This window comes from Balaenoptera musculus, chromosome 2 (genome assembly GCF_009873245.2).
Source record: "Balaenoptera musculus isolate JJ_BM4_2016_0621 chromosome 2, mBalMus1.pri.v3, whole genome shotgun sequence".
In the NCBI taxonomy this organism is placed as follows: Eukaryota; Metazoa; Chordata; class Mammalia; order Artiodactyla; family Balaenopteridae; genus Balaenoptera; species Balaenoptera musculus.
Genome location: NC_045786.1, coordinates 153,650,252 through 153,670,369, shown reverse-complemented (window position 1 = coordinate 153,670,369; position 20,118 = coordinate 153,650,252). Strand labels below are relative to the sequence as shown.

General features: G+C 36.7%; 1 protein-coding gene and 1 non-coding gene across 3 annotated transcripts in view; one reads left to right on the top strand and one right to left on the bottom strand.

The window, feature by feature from the left end:
• The window catches only part of CEP128 (centrosomal protein 128), a 435,146-nt gene that overhangs the window by 218,511 nt on the left and 196,517 nt on the right, over window positions 1-20,118 (top strand). The gene's annotated exons all lie outside the window — the stretch shown is intronic.
• Window positions 4,659-4,777, bottom strand: LOC118891360. The gene has a single exon (XR_005018944.1). It is a non-coding gene; the product is annotated as a 5S ribosomal RNA (ribosomal RNA).

Here is a 20,118-nt window from a genome sequence, read left to right as displayed (position 1 = left end):
CACATTGTTAGTGAGTAAATTGACAATAGAAAGTTATGGCTAATTATTCTTTAGTTAGGTATAAATATCTCCACCCACCTGCCCATGTGGGTAATGAGCCTGATGATTTTGTACTACTTCTATTGGCTAAACTTAATTTTGGAGACAAACATTTTCAATATTTTAAGTAATATAGTCTGTTAGCAACAGTGAAGTATTGATTGAATGGAGAGTTCAGATATTTAAAGTTTACATTTTTCCTCTCCTAAATTATTGGATGTATTTCTGTATTCTGGAATATATTCTGGAAAATCCAGAAATGTTAAATATACTATACAAATGAGTTCTTAGATTTTCTTCTTTGATCCTTTTATAGATTATTTGTATTATTTTCTGCTGTTTCATACAACAGCAAACTGGTCTACTTAAATTTGAATCATGAGCATATTCAGGGAGAAAAATAAAATAAAGTTGCATGTGCTAAAAAAGATTTGATGTGAGTTTTTAGGTAGTAATTAGCTTTTATTAAATTCAAAGCGTATCTTTGCTGTGTTTGAGTTCTTTTAAGCTAATGCTTCTTTTCTATTTTGTTTTATATATATTCGTTATCAATTGTAGTAGGCAGAATAATGCCAGCTCACCTCCCCCAAAGATGTCTACATCCTAATCCCCAGAACCTTTTAATATGTTACATTATATGCCAAAAGAGATTTTGTAGCTATGTTCAAATAAGGGTTTAGAGGAGACAAAATTGTCCTGGATTATCTATTTAGGCCCACTGTAATCATAAGCATTCTTAGAAGTGAAAGAGGAAGCAGAAAAGGGAGTCAGATGGTTCGATGTGAGAAAGACTCAATGTACCATTCATTGATGGCCTTTAAGATGGAGGAAGATGACCAAAGCCACGGAATGTGGCTGGTCTCTAAGAAGCTAGAAAAGTTAAGGAAATTGATTCTTCTCTGGAACCTCTAGAAAGGAATGCAACCTTGCTGACACCACGATTTTAGCCCAGTGAGACCCGTACAGGACTTCTAATGTACAGAACTGTAACATCATAAATTTGCATTGTTCTAAGGCAGAAAATCTGTGGTAATTTGTTACAGCATACATGCAAACTAATAAACCAATAAAATCATGAAGTTAGAGATTTGTAATAGTTTCTCTGTCTCTTGGTTCTCAGTTCTGTTTATGTCAAGTAATTCTCCAGCCTGGTTGAACCTCTTCGGGTACATGTGCCCATCTTTGGACATTTGTCAGAAGTTAAGAATATATGTATATTACTTTCAGTCTACTAAAACTAACTTTGAAATGCACTGAGACAGTTCTCAAAATGTGTGAAATGTGGTATTTTCAAAATGAATATAATTTCATTATACTCACCCGTGTAACATTTATTGCTGTGTGCCGGATACTGTTTAAGTGCTTTAAGCAATTTATTATTTCAGTTATTCCCAAATAGGTACCATCATCCAGCTTTCAAAAAAAATAAAACAATCAGGGTTATTTTTCTTGGAAGATATACTACAAAGTAACTAGATACACATTATGACTTTCACGGTCCCTTAGGCATTTTTGCCTTCATGGGTCCCTTCCTCCAAAGAAAATTAGATTTTTGACTACATGGGTATGAAGATGAATATAATCCAGGCTAGATTTATTATTATATGTTCATTATTATATTTGTTTTTCTTCTGGCTTTATAATCAGTTAAGATGAAAACATTTTCATTGGCCGTAGACACTGTGCCTACTGTGCTTAGTGGAAAAGTAGAGGCTGGGTGTAAGAGTATAGGCTATGCTCTGAGGTCCTCTGGGGGCTCTAGCTGTGCAGTAGGTGGTGAGGGAGACACTGATAATGGGTTTCCTTAGGAAGTTACATATGGGGAGCCTGAGTCTGAGTAGGCATGAGCTAGGCAAGGGATGATGGCAGAGTTGTCCTAGCAGAGGGAACCACATGTGTGAAGGGCTGGAGTGGGAAAGGGCTTGGCTGGAACATAATGAGATAAGGAAATCAAAGTGCCGACACAAAGATTGTGGTTGACCTAATGTTATACACCTACTGGATTTTAAAAAATTATTTGTCCCAGTGAACTCAATTTTCAGATGACTGGTACACCTTTGGTAGATATTAAGCTTCAATCTGTGGTTGTATTCTTGACTAAGTATTTGAAATTTGATTATTCTTTATTGTTGATGGAGTTGGGATCCATAATGCTTTAGATAACAGATGTGGTGGCTGAGAATAAACATGCGTGCCGTGAAATTTAAAATGGAAATATTTTAAAATAGTGGATGGCAACATATTGTATATAAAGCTTATATTGCCTTATAGCTATGAAATTTTAATTTGAAACTCCAAGGAAAATTTTCTTAATTTATTAATTTGAAAGCTTTCCTGAGAGCATTTAAAACCTACCCTTACACTTACGATTTGAAAGAAAGATTGCTTTCTTCTACTTCCTCGTCTCCTGCAAATAGTGACTTTACCAAGATTTTTTCGGTGGTTTCTCACCTATCTACTCCTCCCTCTGCATTTAGACTACTGTCTTATTTAGCTCCTTATTCCTTCGTATCTTCTAAGGTTGCTGAAGCTTCTTATTTGCAAGGTCTTCCTGACTTCTAGTTGCTGTCTTCTACTTGATTGGTCTTTACCTCTGAGCCTGCCAGAGCCCCCAGGACAGATGACTTTCCCAAGCAGGCACACTCCTATGGGTGTGTTCAGGTTCACACCATTCCCCGGGCCCCAGATATCCTCCATCTAGTTCTCTGCTATTTAATAAAGCATTTGGTAAACTGACATCTTTTAGGAATAACCTTGAATATGCTTAGATTACTACAAAAACAGGAAATCATTTTAAAACTGTGATTTTGTATTTTTTATAATGAATTACTTGCAACACACCCCGCAATTGACCTCCACCCAGTAGTGCTTCATTGGAGAAAACACACCATGTGCACACACACCACTGCTGTTCTAATCAGTTCTGCCAGATGCATCTTCATTAAACACAGCTTAGAGCCCATGACTACTCAGCTCAGATACCTTCTGTGGCTTTCTCACTGCTGAATAATTAATGTTCAAACTCTTACAGGTGCCCCATCATTCTTTCCCTCTCTTTCCTTGTTATCACCCTTGCTAGGAACATTTTTCCTTTTACTACCCTATTACTGTTAAAACTTTTGGATATTGCATGACATTTGCCATTTACTGCCTTTTCCTCTGATTATCTGCATATATATCTCTTTGTATTAAGTTTTAATCTCTTGTTTTATAGACTCTTGTTTTCCCATTGCATTTGGCACCATGTTTTATATTGAAACAGGAAATAAACATACTTACTGAATGTTTGGGTAGGTGGGCAGGTGGATGGATGGATGGATAGGTGGATAGATAAATGGATAGCACAGATTTAGCATCCTGCTTCTTTATCCCATTTATTATGGTGTCTTCATCAGAAGCTATATCCCCTTATCATATCTACTCTAGACACTTAGGTCTGTTCTACCAATCAAAAGGAAAACAAACATCAGTGTTGATTTATTCTTATTTCTGCTTCTTCAAGATACGGGAACAAACATGAAGTAATAGACAACTTGGAATTATCCCACCAAACTACTCTGATGATGTCCTGTATTAACTAAGCTGTTTTCAGTATATCTTTTGAAACTAGAATAATTGGCAATAAGAGAATCTTTCTGCTATTTATCTTTCCAGAGTCAAGTCCTTCAAGTTCTCCCTAATAGTATTTGGAAAGACTTTGATACACACATTCTCTTTCCTAGTTTAGATGAATGGTTCATCACATCAACCATGAGAGATTACAGACTTGCTTTATTTCCTATTGAAACTATTGACTTTGTTCTCTAGTGTTTAAAATTCATTTCTTAATCATGTCCCACTTTGAAAAGATTCCTCACCACAGTCCCCTACAGGTGATGTTTGATCTTTATGTTCAACTGTTCAGCCTCATTGTCTTTGAGATAGCCTTAGACGAATGAAGGAAGCTAACATTTCTTGAGGGCTTGCTAATATTCAGGATTTTATATGTATCTTATTTCATATTTAAAACAACCATGAGAGGTTATTAATCGCATTTTACAGTCGGGCAGTTGAGTCTGGGAAGCAGTGGGGGTAGGTTGTTTCTCACAAGATGGGACAGTGAATTACAGATGGGAGAGGACTTTGTGAAACTCAAGCTTGTGTTCCTACTATCATATCACATGTCAATATGAATTGGCACTCCACAGTCAACTTCAGTGGGCCTTGCAAATTGGAAACAACCTGTTCTTCCTCACTTTTTGGGGATCTAGTCCCTGAAGTTGTAAAGAGATCAAGTTTTTATTAAGAATGTTAGAAAGAAAATTGCTCTGTCGAAATATCTTTTTTGGCTACCATAACAACTAAACCACTAAAAATGCTTTTCTAGAAAAAAATGGTCAGTTTTGCTTTTTGGACGTTAACTCCCTAGTTGTGATAGCTCTAATATTCCCAGAATTTTCTTTCATGTCATTTTAGCATGTGATAGTCTATAATTTCTTGGCTAGGAATAGCAAGCCTCAGGCCCGTTTAATGAAGTTAATTCTAATATGGGATAGATCCTTTCTCTGCCATAAATAGGGAACTAAGTTCAAACCATATACTTTTTTTTTTTTTTTTTTTTTTAAATTTAGATTTTTTTAAGCCTACAGCACCCGGTATTCCCAGGCGGTCTCCCATCCAAGTACTAACCAGGCCCGACCCTGCTTAGCTTCCGAGATCAGACAAGATCGGGCGCGTTCAGGGTGGTATCGCCGTAGACCCCATATACTTTTTTGGTCATGAGAAGTTTGGCTCTCTTCAAAGGTTTCAGGGTTCACTGGGGTCAGGACAGGTGTGTATCCAATTTATGATTCACAGTTTCTTCCTTCTTTCCTCCCTTAACATGGTCATATCTCCCCCCAGAACCTCAGCTGAGTCTGGCAGTGTCATCAACAGTTGTCCTCAGGTTAACGTCCCTCTACCTTCTTCGGTTCTGACTGTAGTGACTCAACACACCTTAACACAGAGCACTTTCATCTTGAGAAGAGGGATGTAAACTACAGCTGAAGGATTTAGCTAAGATGTAAAGATATTTTGAAACTCTGAGGTTACTAGAAACTAAAATCTATGGCAGTTGGAAGGAGTTTTTTCTTCAAAGATCTTCAGAAGGGGAGACATCTATGTAGTATGGTTTAGCAGCAGTGAAATGCTAATGATTATGAACAAGTAGAGGAGTTAGTTTTCTTATTCTTTCTTTAACTGAAATTGTGAACTCTCATTTAAACAAGGAACTGACTTTGCTTTCCAGGCATTGTGTGGCGATGGCTGTTTAATGTGAACATTTCACAGAGGTATATTTCTAGGTAACATGATCTCTTGTTCTTCCATATCAGGGAGGCCTCCGATGGGTTTACTTTAATATTTGTATCTTTGTTCATGGTGAAGTTAAAATGTTTTTTAGGGCAGCACAGGCAAGAGAAAATGGTGGCTGTGTGTAATACATCTTCAGAGATACTCTGTAAACACACAAATTCTCATAATATTTCACTAAATATGCTTATCATAATGGTGTTCATTAAGGGAGGAGAGGAAAGGCAAATGCAATTTCAATGAAATAACAAGTTTTCAAGCAAACATTCTTCATGTAAAAGTTGTTCTCAAAAAATAAACTGTTAAAAGAGGAAAAATATAGCTAATTAATGTGTGTTTACATTCCAGTTGGAAATCAGTGTAAAAACACAGGCCTACTGTATTCATACTGTTCCGCAATATTGATATCTGCATATATGTTTATACTAATTTTCTACTTAAATCTAAAAATTATCACCTTTTTTTGCTCTTCTCTCAATCCAGGCAGAGAAATAATCTGTCAATTATTAAGAGATAATAAAAAAGCTTTGATTTAAATACGTTAGGAATACGAATTAAGAATTTGAGGGAATTCCCTGGAGGTCCAGTGGTTAGAACTCTGAGCTTCCACTGCAGGGGGCACAGGTTCGATCCCTGGTCGGGGAACTAAGATCCTGCATGCTGTGCGGTGTGCCAAAAAAAATAAAATTAAAAAAAAAAGAATTTGAAATATCTTTCTCCCCTTTGGATTTGAATTCAATACTAACACATTCTATACAGTTGCCATAGAAATGTGTACCTGTATACCTTTTCCTCTTCCTTTTGAAATCTGTGGAGCAAATATTTAAAATATACTTTCTGGCAGAGAGCTGCTTTAGGGTTTGCTTTCTCTGACATCTGGAATGAGCTGGGATGAATGTCTGTACTTCCTCCTGAGGCTTCTGCTTGCAAACCTTTTTTATTGATTGATTATTTTTTAAAGTTTACTGTAAATTGATCTTCATTCCATGTTAAACTAATGTACCTTACTGTTTAACTTCTTTACAATCCTCCCTCCCCAGGTCAAATTGTAACCTTGTTTTTGTGTAAGTCTTGGTGTAAGGCTGGCATTAGACAAGACATAAGTGTTGTTTGGCCTCCAATGTACGTCTCCATGTAAACCAATCTGAACTTTTTTACAATGATTTTGTATTGGTCTTTCAATTTCCACGCTTCCATAACCATGTCCAGGTGACTAAGCATCTCATTACTTTTCCACAGCTCCAGCTCCATCTACATTTCTAGTTTATTTTTCATTTGCAATTTTTTTGCAGTCTTTCTTTAGTTCAGTTTTTCTCCATGAGCACCTTGAAATGTCTCCCTCCTTTTACATTTTTGGTTCTCAAATATTTTATTCACCTTTCAGCATCTCAGTCGTAAAGTCCATTTTGTAAGAAATTGGTTTGTAGGAATTAACTATGTTCACGTTCCACCCCTTCTCCTTGAAATATCCATCTATTCTTTTTTTTAATTTAGTTTTTTATTAAAAAAATTTTTTTGAAAGAAATATCCATTTATTCTTTTTTTTTAACATCTTTATTGGAGTATAACTGCTTTACAGTGTTGTGTTAGTTTCTGCTGTGTAACAACATGAATCAGCTATACATATACATATATCCCCATATCCCCTCCCTCTTGCGTCTCCCTCCCACCCTCCCTATCCCAGCCCTTTAAGCGGTCGCAAAGCACCGAGCTGATCTCCCTGTGCTATGCGGCGGCTTCCCACTAGCTATCTATTTTATATTTGGTAGTGTATATATGTCAGTTCCAATCGCTCACTTCATCCTAGCTTACCCTTCCCCCTCCCCGTGTCCTCAAGTCCATCTCTACGTCTGCGTCTTTATTCCTGTCCTGCCCTTAGGTTCTTCAGAACAATTTTTTTTTTTTTAGATTCCATGTATGTGTGTTAGCATACGGTATTTGTTTTTCTCTTTCTGACTTACTTCACTCTGTATGACAGACTCTAGGTCCATCCACCTCACTACAAATAACTCAATTTCGTTTCTTTTTATGGCTGAGTAATATTCCATTGTGTATGAGTGCCACATCTTCTTTATTCATTCATCTGTCAGTGGACACTTAGGTTGTTTCCATGTCCTGGGTATTGTAAATAGTGCTGCAATGAACATTGTTGTACGTGACTCTTCTTGAATTATGGTTTTCTCAGGGTATATGCCCAGTAAAGGGATTGCTGGGTCGTGTGGTAGTTCTATTTTCAGTTTTTTAAGGAACCTCCATACTGTTCTCCATAGTGGCTGTATCAATTTACATTCCCACCAACAGTGCAAGAGGATTCCCTTTTCTCCACACCCTCTCCAGCATTTATTGTTTGTAGATTTTTGATGATGGCCATTCTGACTGGTGTGAGGTGATACCTCATTGTAGTTTTCATTTGCATTTCTCTAATGATTAGTGATGTTGAGCACCGTTTCATATGTTTCTTGGAAATCTGTATATCTTCTTTGGAGAAATGTCTATTTAGGTCTTCTGCCCATTTTTGGATTGGGTTGTTTGTTTTTGGATATTGAGCTGCATGAGCTGCTTGTATATTTTGGAGAATAATCCTTTGTCATTTGCTTCGTTTACAAATATTTTCTCCCATTCTGAGGGTTATCTTTTCGTCTTGTTTATGGTTTCCTTTGCTCTGCAGAAGATTTTAAGTTTCATTAGGTCCCATTTCTTTATTTTTGTTTTTATTTCCATTACTCTAGGAGGTGGGTCAAAAAGGATCTTGCTGTGATTTATATCAAAGAGTGTTCTGCCTGTGTTTTCCTCTAAGAGTTTTATAGTGTGTAGCCTTACATTTAGCTCTTTAATCCATTCTGAGTTTATTTTTGTGTATGGTGTTAGGGAGTGTTCTAATTTCATTCTTTTACATGTAGCTGTCCTGTTTTCCCAGCACCACTTAGTGAAGAGGTTGTCTTTTCTCCATTGTATATGCTTGCCTCCTTTATCAAAGATAAGGTGACCATATGTGCGTGGGTTTATCTCTGGGCTTTCTATCCTGTTCCATTGATCTATGTTTCTGTTTTTGTGCCAGTACCATACTATCTTGATTACTGTAGCTTTGTAGTATAGTCTGAAGTCAGGGAGCCTGATTCCTCCAGCTCCATTTTTCTTTCTCAAGATTGCTTTGGTTATTCAGGGGCTTTTGTGTTTCCATACGAATTGTGAAATTTTTTGTTCTAGTTCTGTGAAAAATGCCATTGGTAGTTTGATAGGGATTGCATGGAATCTGTAGATTGCTTTGGGTTGTATAGTCATTTTCACAATGTTGATTCTCCCAATCCAAGAACATGGTATATGTCTCCATCTGTTTGTATCATCTTTAGTTTCTTTCATCAGTGTCTCATAGTTTTCTGCATACAGGTCTTTGGTCTGCTTAGGTAAGTTTATTCCTCGGTATTGCATTCTTTTTGTTGCAGTGGTAAATGGGAGTGTTTCCTTAATTTCGTTTTCAGATTTTTATCATTAGTGTATAGGAATGCAAGAGATTTCTGTGCCTTAATTTTGTATCCTGCTATTTTACCAAATTCATTGATTAGCTTTAGAAGTTTTCTGGTAGCAGCCTTAGGATTCTCTATGTATAGTATCATGTCATCTGCAAACAGTGATAGTTTTACTTCTTCTTTTCCAATTTGGATTCATTTTATTTCTTTTTCTTCTCTGATTGCTGTGGCTAAAACTTCCAAAACTATGTTGAATAATAGTGGTGAGAGCGGGCAAACTTGACTTGTTCCGGATCTTAGTGGAAATGGTTTCAGTCTTTCACCATTGAGAATGATGTTGGCTGTGGGTTTGTCATATATGACCTTTATTATGTTGAGGTAAATTCCCTCTCTGTCTACTTTCTGGAGGGTTTTTATCATTAATCGGTGTTGAATTTTGTCAAAAGCTTTTTCTGCATCTGTTGAGATGATCATATGCTTTTTCTCCTTCAATTTGTTAATATGGTGTATCACATTGGTTGATTTGCATATATTGAAGATTCCTTGCATTCCTGGGATAAACCCCACTTAATCATGGTGTATGATCCTTTTAATTTGCTTTTGGGTTCTGTTTGGTAGTATTTTGTTGAGGATTTTTGCATCTGTGTTCATCAATGATATTGGACTGTAGTTTTCTTTTTTTGTGACATCTTTCTCTGGTTTTGCTATCAGAGTGATGGTGCCCTCATAGAATGGGTTTGGGAGTGTTCCTCCCTCTGCTATATTTTGGAGGAGTTTAAGAAGGATAGGTATTAGCTGTTCTCTAAATGTCTCACAGAATTTGCCTGTGAAGCCATCTGGTCCTGGGCTTTTTTTTGTTGGAAGATTTTTAATCACAGTCTCAATTTCAGTGCTTGTGATTAGTCTGTTTATTTTTTTCTGTTTCTTCCTGGTTCTGTCTCGGAAGGTTGTACTTTTCTAAGAACTCGTCCATTTCTTCGAAGTTGTCCATTTTATTGGCATATAGTTGCTTGTAGTAATCTCTCATGATCCTTTGTATTTCTGCAGTGTCAGCTGTTACTTCTTCTTTTTCATTTCTAATTCTGTTGATTTGAGTCTTCTTCCTTTTCTTCTTGATGAGTCTGGCTACTGGTGTATCAATTTTGTTTATCTTCTCAAAGAACCAGCTTTTAGTTTTATTGATCTTTGCCATCGTTTCCTTCATTTCTTTTTCATTTATTTGTGATCTGATCTTTATGATTTCTTTCCTTCTGCTAACTTTGGGTTTTTTTTGTTCTTCTTTCTCTAATTGCTTTATGTGTAAGGTTAGGTTGTTTATTAGAGATGTTTCTTGTTTCTTGAGGTAGGATTGTATTGCTATAAACTTCCCTCTTAGAACTGCTTTTGCTGCACCCTGTAGGTTTGGGTCGTCATGTTTTCATTGTCATTTGTTTCTAGGTATTTTTTGATTTCCTCTTTGATTTCTTCAGTGATCTCTTGGTTATTTAGTAGTGTATTGTTTAGCCTCCATGTCTTTGTATTTTATACAGTTTTTTTCCTGTTATTGATATCTAGTCTCACAGCATTGTGGTCGGAGAAGATACTTGATACGATTTCAGTTTTCTTAAATTTCCTGAGACTTGATTTGTGACCCAAGATGTGATCTATTTTGGAGAACAATGTGCACTTGAGAAGAAAGTGTATCCTTCCGCTTTTGGGCGAAATGTCCTAAAAATATCAATAAAGTCCATCTAATCTATTGTGTCATTTAAGGTTTGTGTTTCCTTATTTATTTTCTGTCTGGATGATCTTTCTGTTCGTGTAAGTGGGGTGTTAAAGCCCCCACTATTATTGTGTTACTGTCGATTTCTCATTTTATGGCTGTTAGTATTTGCCTTATGTATTGAGGTGCTCCTATGTTGGGTGCATAAATACTTATAATTGTTGTTTTCTTCTTGGATTGATCCCTTGATCGTTATTTAGTGTCCTTCCTTGTCTCTTGTAACATTATTTTAAAGTGTATTTTATCTGATATGAGTATTGCTACTGCAGCGTCCTTGTGATTTCCATTTGCATGGAATATCTTTTTCCATCCCCTCACTTTCTGTCTGTATGTGTCTCTAGGTCTGAAGTAGATGTCTTGTAGACAGCATATATATATGGGTCTTGTTTTCGTATCCATTCAGCCACTGTATGTCTTTTGCTTGGAGCATTTAATGCATTTACATTCAAGGTGATTATTGATATGTATGTTCCTATTACCATTTTCTCAGTTGATTTGGGATTGTTTTTGTGGGTCTTTTTCTTCCCTTGTGTTTCCCGCTTAGAGAAGTTCCTTTAGCATTTGTTGTAAAGCTGGTTTGGTGGTACTGAATTCTCTTAGCTTTTGCTTGTCTGTAAAACTTTTGATTTCTCCATCAAGTCTGAATGAGATCCTTACTGGGTAGAGTAATCCTGGTTGTAGGTTTTTCCCCTTCATGACTTTAAATATGTCCTGCCACGCCCTTCTGGCTTGCAGAGTTTCTGCTGAAAGATCAGCTGTTAACGTTATGGGGATTCCCTTGTATGTTATTTGTTACTTTTCCCTGGCTGCTTTTAATATTTTTTCTTTTTATTTATTTTTTGATAGTTTGATTAATATATGTCTTGGTGTGTTTCTCCTTGGATTTACCCTGTATGGACTCTCTGCACTTCATGGACTTGATTGACTATTTCCTTTCCCATATTACGGAAGTTTTCAACTATAATCTCTTCAAATATTTTCTCAGTCCCTTTCTTTTTCTCTTCTTCTTCTGGAACCCCTATAATTCGAATGTTGGTGCATTTAATGTTTTCCCAGAGGTCTCTGAGACTGTCGTCAATTCTTTTCATTCTTTTTTCTTTATTCTGCTCTGTGGTAGTTATTTCCACTATTTTATCTTCCAGGTCACTTATCCATTCTTCTGCCTCAGTTATTCTGCTATTGATTCCTTCTAGAAAATTTTTAATTTCATTTATTGTGTTGTTCATCATTGTTTGTTTGCTCTTTAGTTCTTCTAGGTCCTTGTTAAACGTTTCTTGTATTTTCTCCATTCTATCTCCAAGATTTTGGATCATCTTTACTATCATTACTCTGAATTCTTTTTGAGGTAGACTGCCTGTTTCCTCTTCATTTGGTCTGGTGGGTTTTTACCTTGCTCCTTCATCTGCTGTGTGTTTCCTTGTCTTCTTATTTTGCTTAACTTACTGTGTTTGGGGTCTCCTTTTCGCAGGGTGTAGGTTTGTAGTTCCCTTTGTTTTTGGTGTCTGCCCCCCAGTGAGTAAGGTTGGTTCAGGGGCTAGTGTAGGCTTCCTGGTGGAGGGGACTAGTGCCTGTGTTCTGGTGGATGAGGCTGGATCTTGTCTTTCTGGTGGGCAGGACCACGTCTGGTGGTGTGTTAAGGGGTGTCTATGAAATTATATTGATTTTAGTCAGCCTCTCTGCTAATGGGTGGGGTTGTGTTCCTGTCTTGCTAGTTGTTTGGCATGGAGTGTCCAGCAGTGGAGCTTGCTGGTCTTTGAGTGGAGCTGGGTCTTAGTGTTGAGATGGATATCTCTGTGAGGGCTCTCACTGATTGATATTACCTGGGTCCTGGTGGTCTTTGGTGGCCAATGTCCTGATCTTGGCTCTCCCACCTCAGAGGCTCAGGTCTGACACCTAGCTGGAGTACCAACACCCTGTCAGTCACACGGCTCAGAAGAAGAGGGAGGGGAAGAAAGAAAAAAATAAAATAAAATAAAAAAGTTATTAAAATAGAAAATAAAAGAAATTATTACAATAAAAAATTAAGAAGTGATTAAAAAAAAGAAGAGAGTAACCAAACCAATAAATAAATCCACCAATGATAACAAATGCTAAAAACTAAACTAAGATAGGCATTAAAATCAGAAACTAGTTAGTCACGTACTGCAAACCCCAAGTCTACAGTTACTCCCAAAGTCCACCGCCTCAATTTTGGGATGATTCGTTGTCTGTTCAGGCATTCCACTCCTCCTCCATCTTGAAGGTCCTCCCCTCCATTTATTCTTATTACCACCTGGACAGAAGTGTTAAATAAGATTCATTGCTGCAGATACTTGGCTGTATAGTTTACTTTGTATCTCCTTCAGTTCAATTTGTGCTAATGAAACTACTTTCCTTGCTTAGGCAAGCCATAGGAAAACCAAAATTGACTTATTTTCAGTGACTACCTATCCATGTCTTTGGAGGGTGTGTTGTTTCATTGGGTTCCATATGTGAAACAGACAGTGTCTTTTAAATTTAAAATTCTAGTTCAGTTAAGGATTTACAGAAGAGTTTACACGTAGGACTATGAAAAGGATTATATAGTTGTGGATGTACGCTTCACAAAAGGGAAAAGTTATTGATGGAGTGGCTCTGGTTGATTCTAGAATTCTTCTTTTCACATAGGTTTGGTGCTTCAGAAGGAGCCACTGAGGGGATCGTTTCTTCTGTCTTCTATAAATATGAATTGCTGTAAATTGCACTGAGGCAATATAAATTGTATAGATCATGGTAAAACTCATAAAGAGAAGTTTTTCTTTGTCATTTTGTTATTAGGAAGTTTCCCTATTAGTCAGATGTTATTAGCACTTGTTTCTTTGGTTAAATCAGTTATGTCATAGCTAGCATGGTAATAGGAGATAGGAGATATCTGTTGGTTTTGATTGTGAATTACAGTATCCCCTGATCGATGTGAACTTTCTTTTGTGCAAAATTCTAGCATATTTTAATTCTTGGAATTTTAGAACTTTTATTGCTCGTATATTCAGTTTTCATCAATTGTGGGTAATACCTATGGGCGATGATTCAAAAAAGAAGGAACTTGTGTTCTAGTATAGATAATAGAAATAATGTAGTAAATTTTTGGTAGTAAAAGGCCCTGGGAAAATAAGAATAGGATAGAACATACCTGAACTTAAGAATTGAATTCCAGTGGTTGATAGAGAAAAAAATCAAACAAATAAACAAAGAACCTTGGTCATATAATGGGGGCAGGTGGAGGTAGAACTTGACCATAGGCACCTTGGTTTTTCTTGTTGTTTATAGGAGCATATACTAGCTACACAACAAATAGTTGTTGAGGAAAGTAATGAGTGAATGGATAAAGGAGCAGACAAGTAGGGTAGTAGTCCAGAGTAAATAATCAGAAAGTATTAATTGCATGGGGAACTATCCTGAAAAAAAATTAAGCCTCTTATTATATTTTTTGTAACAGCAAAGTAAAACAAATTTATGAGCATTTTAGTATCTGATAGTATATGGATACCAGGAGTAAGTCTTCACTGTTATCAGCCCCCCAAAGCATTAAAATATCATTTGATATCTTTTTTTAAAATTATGTGTCTTTATTGCTTTTGTGAGCATAAAATGATTTAAAAGTTTTTTTAGGTTAATTCTGGACCTTTAACTTTTCTTTTTCGTAGAGTCTTGAATTTCACGAATATAAATTGGTCTTCTTTGGTTTTGTTGGTTTGTTTTGGGAACCTGTCATCGGTGGTTAGAGTTGATGAAAGTATTAATTTACTTAAAATTATTCCAAATTGGATGTTTTTATAATGGTTGTATGTTTATGAATTATTAATTATTATTAGTTAAATAATAATGAACTGTTCGAGGGCCAAGATAATTTTATTCAATGTCTTAAGTGTCCTTTATCACATAACACAGAACAAATGTTGGAAGGGTAAATGGATGGCTGGATGGATAGTGATTATTCAACTTCACAAAGGTAAAAGTAGACTACAGGTCCAGTAATACCAAATAAAACAAAAGTGTTAGTAAGTAACAACTTACTTGATTTGTGAGCACATGGTTCCTGGGACTTAGAGTTTATGAGATGATATAATTGAATATTTGATATCAACAACACAGAACCAATCAAGTACCCAGTTTCCATAAAGCTTGCTTGGCTTGTTATGTTATTCAATTATTAACTGACGGTAACTGTTTCTGTTTTAATTGTTCTGTTTTTACAAGCTGACTTCAGCACCTTTGGGTTCTGTGTTATGATGGATGATTGTGTTCCATTCTCTGCTAAGTTACTATTTGGTAAAACTTCCCAGAACACTAGGATTTCAGCAATAGCTTCCAGTTAGCTCTTCATCTCTTCTCAAGTGACCTGGCAATCTTGCCCTTCTCTGTGAAGTGGGCTTTGTATGGTCTCCCATTGCCTCAGCCAATTAAGACCTTAAAATTGGGCTTTGAGGAACCCTGCTCATGCTTCCAGGAACATAATAGTGCCACTTTTCATTGAAGGAGATGAGAAGTGTTTAAGTTTGGCCAATGAACAAAGCAAGGATAAAAACAAGTGCTAAAATCACAATTAGCCCTGAATATTTTAATGCAAAAGGGGTATCAGTTTTTGGACACTATTCCACCATTATGCTCGATTTCCCTCCATAATTTATGTTTCAAAGTTTTTCGCTTCTTATAGAGATAATTAAATTATGTAGTAATGCATTTTGGAAAGGGTACTACACCCTTATTTTTGAGGCAAATAGCTTTGCTACCCTAGATGTAAGCATGGATTGAAATATTCCTGTTGCCTCAAGCCTGAATAAGAGTCTAGAATGTCAGTTCTTCAAAGGATCTTTCTTTGATTTGGATGGGAGAGATGAGCGGGTTTGACATCGAGGCATGACATTTTTATGGATTTCATACATACTTATAAGTTATTGTTATCAAATAATGAATGCCTTAATTTCTATCTATGGTAGTTTGACTTGTTTCTCTTTTAATGATTCCAACATTTTGTATTGAGTAGTACCTATCTTTTGCTCACCATACTATTCTAGATTAGCAATATCCTTTCTAGTGGTTAAAAGGAATAAAGAGTGACCTCTCTGGCAAATGACAGAGAAGGTTCTTCCCTCCCCCTCTCTCTGCTTATTTCTCAATTGGGAGTCAGGTCAGAATGGCAAGGATGGTATTCCTGCTCAGTGACAAAAATATTATTTGTAAGTTGGAAAAAATTTTTTAAAGAAGTTATTTGCTTATATATAGAAATTCTGTTTTATAGCTACTAAATGCTTCAAGTAACCTATTTTTTTCTTAGACTGAGAATGGCAAAATGTGTTACTATTGACACACCATATATATAAGTGTATGTGCCTGAGAAAACCATAATTCAAAAAGAGTCATGTACCACAATGTTCATTGCAGCTCTATTTACAATAGCCAGGACATGGAAGCAACCTAAGTGTCCATCGACAGATGAATGGATAAAGAAGATGTGGCACATATATACAATGGAATATTACTCAGCCATAAAAAGAAACGAAATTGAGTTATTTGTAGTGAGGTGGATAGACCTAGAGTCTGTCATACAGAGTGAAGTAAGTCAGAAAGAGAAAAACAAATACCGTATGCTAACACATATATATGGAATCTAAAAAAAAAAAAAAGGGTCATGAAGAACCTAGGGGCAGGATGGGAATAAAGACACAGACCTACTAGAGAATGGACATGAGGACACGGGGAGGGGGAAGGGTAAGCTGGGACAAAGTGAGAGAGTGGCATGGACATATATACACTACTAAATGTAAAACTGATAGCTAGTGGGAAGCAGCCGCATAGCAGAGGGAGATCAGCTCGGTGCTTTGTGACCCCCAAGAGGGGTGGGTTAGGGAGGGTGGGAGGGAGGGAGACGCAAGAGGGAAGAGATATGGGGATATATGTATATGTATAGCTGATTCACTTTGTTATAAAGCAGAAACTAACACAACGTAAAGCAGTTATACTCCAATAAAGATGTTAAAAAATAACAAGTGTAGGTGATACATTTATGTGTGTGTATGTATATTTATACACCAAAGAATAGAGATGCTTTTGTGTAATCTTATGACTGCACTCTTAGAAAGGAGTCTCTGAGTATATTGCTCTGGAATCACCCCAATGTTCAGGAGCCAGTGTAGTTCAGGGGCACTATGAATATTTTGAATTGGACAGTTCTTTGTGGTACAGGGTGCTCCCACCCACTGAAGGACATTTGGTTATCCCAGTCTCCAAACACTAAATACCAGCAGCATTATCCATTCTCTGAAACAAGAAAAAGGCCTCTACACATTTCTTTTAGAGCTCTAGATACCTTTCACACAGCACCAGAAATTGTTTTGCACTTACTTGTTGTCTTGTTTGTATCCTTTCAGAAAACTATGAATCACACTAGAGCACAGACCTTGTCTTAAATATATTGATATTCCATGACTTATCACAGTGTGTGACCCATAAGCATTTAATTTAATACATGTTTATTCATCAGATGAAATGTAATACTAACTTTGACCTTTAACTAATTATTTGAATAGCAGTTTCCTCAAACAATTATTAAGCAATATTGTGAAATAATTTATCCAGAGATATCATAAACTTTAAAAGAAAATTATTTATTTTATTTATTTACTTTTGGCCGAGTTGGGTCTGCGCTGCTGCACGCGGGCTCTCTCTAGTTGCGGTGAGCAGGGGGCCACCCCCCGCCGCGGTGCTTGGGCCCCTCACCATAGTGGCCTCTCCTGCCGCAGAGCACAGGCTCCAGGCACGTAAACCTCAGCAATCGCGGCACACAGGCTCAGCAGTTGTGGCTCGCGGACTCCAGAATGCAGACTGAGCAACAGTGAGGCACGGGCCCAGTCGCTCCGCAGCATGCAGGATCCCCCCGGACTAGGGCTTGAACCTGCGTCCCCTGCATTGGCAGGTGGACTCCCAACCACTGCGCCAGCAGGGAAGTCCCTCATAAACTTATTTATTCATCCACTTATTTATTCATCTTCATGTCTTTATATCCTGGCTTATAAAACAGATTTACACCGAGTTGATTTAAATAAAAATATGCAACATTACAGAGTAATGCTGCCCCAAAGAAATGAGACACAAATATAAGCTACCTATGTTACTTAAAAGTCACAGTAAGAAAGGTAAAAAGACAACGTGAAGTTAACTTTCATAGTATATTTTATATAGCCCATTATATTCTAAATATGATCATTTCAACACGTAATCAACATAAAAAATTATCGAGTTAGCTTACATTCTTTTTTTATGGAGCTTTCAAAACCTGCCGTATATTTTACCCATACAGCACATCTCAGCCCCAGCCAGCCACATTTCAGATGCTCAGCAGCCGCATGTGTTTCATGGCCATGTATGTGACAGCACAGCCTTGGAAGACCTTCTGTATTGACTGTTGTTTCATCTCATCATTCCTTTGATGAGAGATTCGTCTGTAGTAGTAGGATTCCTAGGATTGTTGAGAACTCTTTAGGAAGTCCAAGGTGAAGAATGTAAACAGAAGCTCATATATTCTTATATTAATTCTATTTATGAAAAATTTTTATATGTGAAAAATGATGTAAGGCATCTTACAGTAAGACTATACCAGAATACCGAAATATGTGAAGGAAAATTAAAGATGTATAGAAATAATTTACATAGGTTAGCTTACTTGTGTTTTCTAATTTTCTATACATCTGTTTCAAAACAGATGGTAGAGAATAACACAATTATTTATGTAGCTGGGCAGTAGACAAAGAAAACTTTAGCAGATCAGAAGGAAGGACATTTCAAGGAGGCTTATTTGCCTTCTTTACCGAGATTTTTCTGTGTGTTGAATAGATTTCAGTAAAGAATTTGGGTAGTTATTAAATAGAGAGTTCAGTCTTTGGAGCATGCAGGTCATATTGTCTTTGGTTTAGAGTGTAGAGCTTAGTAAATATTTTGCTCAGGTCAAGGTTATTTTCCATTCAGACTACAGAGTCTAAATTGCTTAGGCTCTGTTTCAACTGCCTAGACCAAGTTGTTTGGCTCCAGCTTTTTATTTTTCAAAAGTTAGCACCTTCTAATGAATTTGGAATGGTTTTTATTAGTTACACAGGAAGTAAATGAAAAGGGACCTAATGTTTTCTGAGTATCTACCACATGCCAAGTTCTGTGTTAGGCACATTACATAATTTCTCAGAGATAATCTTTCATTTGAGATAGGTATTTTTATTCCTGATTTATTACCAAGGAAATTGAAACTCATGGAGGTTAAGTGACAGGCCTTTGGATCAGTGGATAATGTAAAAGAGATTCCTTTGTAAAATGTGGCTTGACTGGGAGTGCAGGAATTTCTGCCTCTTTATTCTGTCACATTCAGCTGTGACCCATACCTGTCATTCACCACTCAGCAGCCTGGAGTAGTTATTTTGTAACATAAGTTATACCATCTTATTACCCTACCTCAACCCTTCAATAACTCATGTACTTAGGGGAAAAAAAGCCAAGTTCTTTACCATGATTTGCAATATCCCTCCCAATTTGGCTTCTATCTACTCTCCAGCTTCATCCATTTCCTCTCTCAACATGAGCATTAAATTCTAGACACATTTTATACTGGCTTTATTTTATTTTATTGTTTTGCCTTTTGGTACCTGCATTGCCATAATTGCATCCTAAACTGTTTTTCCCAACTTCATTTTCTTACTTTTCTGTTTCATCTACTAATGTTGCCAAATTGTAATAAATACCAATTGGTTTGACTTTCTAGCTCCATATCCCTCTCTTGGTTCTAAAGTATCTGATTTCCTGACTCACATAGACAGCTGTGTAGCCAGGCCTGAGGTGGCCTGGTAGCTTGCTCCCCCTCACCACAGGGATTGTTTCAAGAGATCCAGTCGAGTCCATTTTGAATCCTTCCTTGATTGAAAATTTCAAGCTCAAAATAGGAGAACCTCTTTTTATGCTTTGGACATGGTATCGAAAGGTTACAAAGCTCTCTGTCAGAGATCATATTCCATGTCAAGAGGAGAACACTGTGATAGAGAAATAAGTCAGCACTCAGAAAAAAACTAAAGACTTGGGACAAGGGATAGGCTTGCTGGTGTCAAGCCCTTGTACCCATTTGTCCTCATTTGCGCCTGTGCCTTTCTTGATAAGATGCTGCATTTCATTTCTTCCCTTTTGGCTTAAAATAGTGAACCGTGGCTCTCCCTCCCTTACAAGCAGAGTCTTGACAGATCAACATTCCCAATCTCATCCCTAAATACACACAGCAAGGGATTATCAAAATCCATTTTGTTTTCTTGTGTTAAATTAAAAAATATTTCTCAACATCACTACAAGATCATGTTAAACTAATTTTATTTAGTTTGGATATGATGATTCCACTTTGCTGCTGTGTATTTTCTGTTCAGAATTTTTTCTAGTATTCCTTCAATTTCTGAAAACCTAGAAAGGTAAGATATCTATGTGCGATATATATAAAATACAAAATGGTTATATACTTGTAGACTGTATCATTTTATTGCT